General features: G+C 45.6%; 1 long non-coding RNA gene across 1 annotated transcript; it reads right to left on the bottom strand.

Annotated features, from left to right (window-relative positions):
* Positions 1–470: 470 nt before the first annotated feature.
* LOC134735447 (uncharacterized) lies at positions 471–3,855 on the bottom strand. Its single transcript, XR_010118562.1, has 3 exons — positions 3,802–3,855; positions 3,514–3,580; positions 471–508 (listed from the first exon to the last, which is right to left on the bottom strand). It is a non-coding gene; the product is annotated as an uncharacterized lncRNA (long non-coding RNA).
* Positions 3,856–5,022: the final 1,167 nt, after the last annotated feature.

The raw sequence follows: 5,022 nt of genomic DNA, 5'->3' as shown, positions 1-5,022 counted from the left end.
TGAAGCCTGCAGCAGATGCTGTGGGAACCTCACTCAACCCCTCAGCTCTCACCTTTGAGGTGAATGCCAATGGTATCCTGAGATTCTTCACCTAAGGGCCTTCTCAAGGTTGGCGCAGAGGGCAAGCTGGAAGTTTGAACCTCTCAACCCCAATCCATGGGAATTGGAAGATATAAATATCTAGCTTCCTTATCCAATCAAGTGGGATAGCTCTGAGGCCTGTTCTACAATCTCCCAAGGACCCCTAACAGGATGGAGCCCCAGCTGCCCACAGCAATAACTGTCTCGCGAATGCACTCCACATCATGCCCTTCCCGTCCCTGAATCACTCCCTCGCTCCCAGACCTGGGCTCACTCTGCAAACAAACTACTTACACTCAAATCTTTGTCTCAGAGTGTGGTGCTGGGAAACTCAGCCTGAGACAGATGTAATTACAAACTGTGATAGCTGCAAGCAAGGAGAGGGATGCCGGGCCACATTCTGACAAGGTGTTGTCTGAAATGACAGCTAAGGAAGCATAGGTATTATCTAATGTGGATCATCAGGATGCAGCACAGCAAACAGAAACCATTTTTAGGAACATTAACAGGAGGCAGGAAGGGTTGACCCAGCAGGGCTGGCTGTCAGCTCCTTGCACTGCTGCTATGGCTTCACAGGTATGTCAAGCCAGAATCTGTCCATCCAGCTGGGGCACATGTACTGATCGGCTAATGCCTGTCTTGGACCGGCTGATGAATGTTTTGAGTATTGCTCTGGAATTAGGTGCTTATAAAATTGTTGCAGGTCTTAGAGAGTAGGCTTGCAGGAAGCTGTTTTCTCTGTTTCCAATCAGGAAGGTGAGAAATCAGGAGGCCACCATCAGGATTATTAATATTCTAAAACTCATTTATGGTAAGAGTTGTACCCCTTGGTAAGATTACTAAAGAAATCACTAGGCCAGGCGCGGTGGCTCACACCTGTAATCCCAGTACTTTGGGAGGCTGAGGCGGGCAGATCACAAGGTTAGGAGTTCGAGACCAGCCTGACCAACATGGTGAAACCCTACCTCTACTAAAAATACAAAACTTAGCCGGGCGTGGTGGCACGTGCCTATAATCACTGCTGCCCGGGAGGCTGAGGCAGGAGAATCGTTTGAGCCCGGGAGGCGGAGGTTGCAGTGAGTCAAGATCGCACCACTGCATTCCAGCCTGGGCGACAGAGCAAGACTGTCTCAAAAAAAAAAAAAAAAAAAAAAAAAAAGAGAGAAAGAAAGAAATCACTAAATTATATACCTGAAATGGGTAAGTTTTATGATATGCAAAATATAATACAATAAAACAATTTAGCAGTTCCTCAATAAGTTAAACAGAATTGCCATATGATCCAGCAATTCTACTCCTGGGTCTATACCCAAAAGAACTGAAAATAGGTGTTCACATAAAGATTTATACACAAATGTTCATAGCAGCAGTATTCACAATGGCTAAAAGGTGAAACAAACTGAATGTCCATCAACTGATGAATACATCAACAAAATGTGGTATTTCCATACAGTGGAATATTGTTCAGCTATAAAAAAGGAATGAAGTACTACTGCATGCTACGTTATGGATGGCCTTTAAAAATACTATGCGAAGTGTTGGCCGGGCATGGTGGCTCATGCCTGTAATCCCAGCACTTTGGGAGGCCGAGGCAGGTGGATCTCAAGGTAAGGAGCTCGAGACCAGCCTGGCCAACACAGTGAAACCCTGTCTCTACTAAAAATACAAAAATTCACTGGGGCATGGTGGTGGGTGCCTGTAATCCCAGCTACTCAGGAGGCTGAGGCAGGAGAATTGCTTCAGCCTGGGAGAAAGAGGTTGCAGGGAGACAAGATCGCGCCACTGCACTCCAGCCTGGGTGACAGAGCAAGACTCCATCTCAAAAAACAAAACAAAAATTATACTAAGTGAAACCAGACACAAAAGGTCATATATTGTATAACTCAATTTTTATGAAATGTACAGAACAAGCAAATTCATCGAGAAAGAAAATAGACTAGTTGTTGTCAGGGGCTGAGGGAGGACATGGGAAGACTGGGGGAGAGATAGCTAAAGTGTACCGGGTTTCTTTTTGGGGTGAATAAAATATTTTCAAATTGATTGTGTTGATGGTTGCACAATCTGAGAATTTACTAAAAACGATTGAATTGTACACTTTAGATGGGAGAATTGTACAGTACGTCACTTATATCTCAGTAAAGCTGTTAGTGCGTATGTGTGTGCGTGTGTGTGTGCGTGTGTGTATGCATATGTAGACCAACAAAGTTGTTCAAAAAGAAAAAAAGAACACACCCTGTAGCTGTGAAACTGGATGGGAAGCTGCCATTGAGGACCCTAGAAACCCCAAAGCTGGGGGCTGGACACTGGGAAACTACCACAGAAACCCATCACCATCATCTTGCTTTCCAGAATGAATCATCAAAGAGCCTTCTAAATCTCACATGACAGCATCCACGTGGAGAACTTACTGTGCATCCAAAAAAAAAAATCTAGCTGCACGGGAGCTGCAAATGTAGTTTCTGCTTTCCAACCTCCACAGTACAGGAAGGCACACTAGGAGATAAAGCAGAAATAATGAGGAGAAAAGAGGGAATAACAGAACAAAGACCCTGAGGCATGTTCAGGAAACAAAAAGGAGGCAAACTGAGCAGGCCACTTGGCTATGGTCAGGAAGTTGGATTTTCTCCTAGGTGAAATGGAAGCCACTGGTGGGCTCCAAGCACGCTGGGTTCTGTGATCAGATTTGTACTTCAGAAAGGTCCCTCTGGCTCCTGTGTGGAGAATAGGTTTGGGAGACCAGAGTAGAAGCCAGAGACCAGCAAGCAGGGGCTCTGCAGTCTCACGATGAGGGGTGATGGTGGCTGGGATGGTAGCTGAAGAGTTGGAAGGAAGTAGGTGGACTTGAGACATGTTTAGGAGGTATAATCTACAGGACATAGGAAGAATTGAATGTGGGTAATAAGGGAAGGAAAGTATAGAGACAACTCCAAGGTTTCAGGCTAATGAACTTAGAAAAGTCACCTCATTTCTCTTTTTCCTTTTCTCTACACTGGAAATGACTATGATGAGTAATTTATTCATTCAACATATATTTACAGATCACCCACTGTATGCTGGGGAATGGATGTGAAAGTGTTTTTTCCAATGTCTGGCCCCAGAGTAAGGGCTCAGAAAGAAAAAATTATTTTTCTTTTATCCTTCAAAGCTCAACTCAAATACCCTTCCCCCAGGGAGGCTTCCTTCATTCCACCCCAATCCGCACTGCTCTCACGCTTCTAAGCTGTGGAAATCGGAGTCCCACTGTGGAGCGTGGCCTGAACCAGGAAGCATGGGGAACACGGCTTGTCCCCTTAGAGCTAGGAGATAGGGAAGAAGATTTCAGATGTTAGCAACTCCAAGAATTCGTTATGTCTCCCACCAAGCCCTTTGCTGATCTTCTTTCTTCTGCCTTAACTGTTTTTTTCTCCTATTTATCGCTTACTTGAATGTTACCTTTCTCAGGAAGTCTTCTTTCCTCAACCAGACCAAGTTGCTCTCTCATCTCTGTTCTTCTTGCATCCTTTATTCCCCATGAAAAATTAAAAAAAAATCTTAAGCCCCAAAATTGACTGAATGGACTCTCTCCGTTAAGGAGACCCCAGGGTAACCTTAAAAACTGACTTCCTAATGGGAGGTCAGACATGCCCTGTTACATCCCCTCCCTCCATAACTACCACTAGCCTTTCCTCCCTAAGGGTTAGCAGAAACCAACCCTTTTGAAAGACTCGCTCCAATGCTGACATCAACCAACTGCCGAATGCTGCCTCTCCATTTCTGTGGTTTTGACACAGCCACTGACCAGCAGTCCTTCCTGATACAAGACCACCAACCGCAGAGTGGTTCTGGCCAGTCTACAAAGGCGGGGCACAGAGGGCCTTTGTGTCCTCAGCATCACCTTTTGATGTATAGGGCCTAACTGTAATACATTTAACTGTTGTCTCCACCCCAAAGTGAACATGAGATGTATGTTGCATGCATGTTAGCCTACTACTATGCCCAGGCCTCCCCTTCATGAATAACCACAGCTCCTCCTATAACCTGTTAACTATCTCAGCATAAATTCCGTTCCCTTTACCCCTCCCTCGAAGTGTTGTTTCTGGTTTCTGGCTGGAAGCTGTCCTTCTCAGACTGTCAGAATGGCCTCCTGCAGGCTGCAACCCTTTATAAGAAATAAAAATCTCCTTTCCAAATTTGTGAACCTCCTGGTTCTTCAGCTGACACCCCACACTTCTCACACTAAGTTGTCATCATCTGTTTGCTTGTCTGTTTCCCCACTGGATGGAAGCCCCTCAACGGTAGGGACCCCCTGGAAGTCAGGCTGGGGGACTAAGATAGAAGTGACCTGAAGCTTTCAACATCTATTCAGCAAATATTTGTTGAGCACCTATTTCATGCCATGCCCTGATCTAGGCAGCATTGATGAAAGCAGACACATGTGAGAAGGAAAAGATGGGAAGGATTTCTGTGAGAAGAGAATGGAGTGGGCATCTGTGTTTATCAGAATTGAAATCTCTGTGACTTAACACACACATGTTTATTTCTTGCACATGAGAAGTCTGAAGTGGTGAGTAGTGCCTAACTTCCATCTAGTGAAGCCAGGGCTCAGAATCCATCTATCATGTGCTCTGCCATCTCTACATGTGGGTTTTCATCCACCATGACAGTAAGAAAAAGATGAATGAGGCACACCAGCTCTAATTGCCTAAACTGGAAAGTGACATTTACTGCTCACAGCCCATTGGCCAGGACTAGTCACATGACTCCACCCCAACTGCAAGGGAGGCTGGGAAATGTAGAAGTGTACAGAGAGCATCACAGGCACAGCATCCTGGGCAGAGCAGAGGCTGTGTGTGTGTTGGGGGGAAGGGTGAGGAGGAGGAGAGAGGCGTTTGGAGAGCAGCAAGCAGACCATTTTGCCCTAATGCCTGGCCTGGACTTGTAATAAAGCCCCGTCAACTTTTT

The sequence above is a fragment of the Symphalangus syndactylus genome, chromosome 21, assembly GCF_028878055.3.
Source record: "Symphalangus syndactylus isolate Jambi chromosome 21, NHGRI_mSymSyn1-v2.1_pri, whole genome shotgun sequence".
Taxonomy (NCBI): domain Eukaryota; kingdom Metazoa; phylum Chordata; class Mammalia; order Primates; family Hylobatidae; genus Symphalangus; species Symphalangus syndactylus.
The sequence above is the reverse complement of the archived record's forward strand: the minus strand, read 5'-3'. Positions and strand labels throughout refer to the sequence as shown.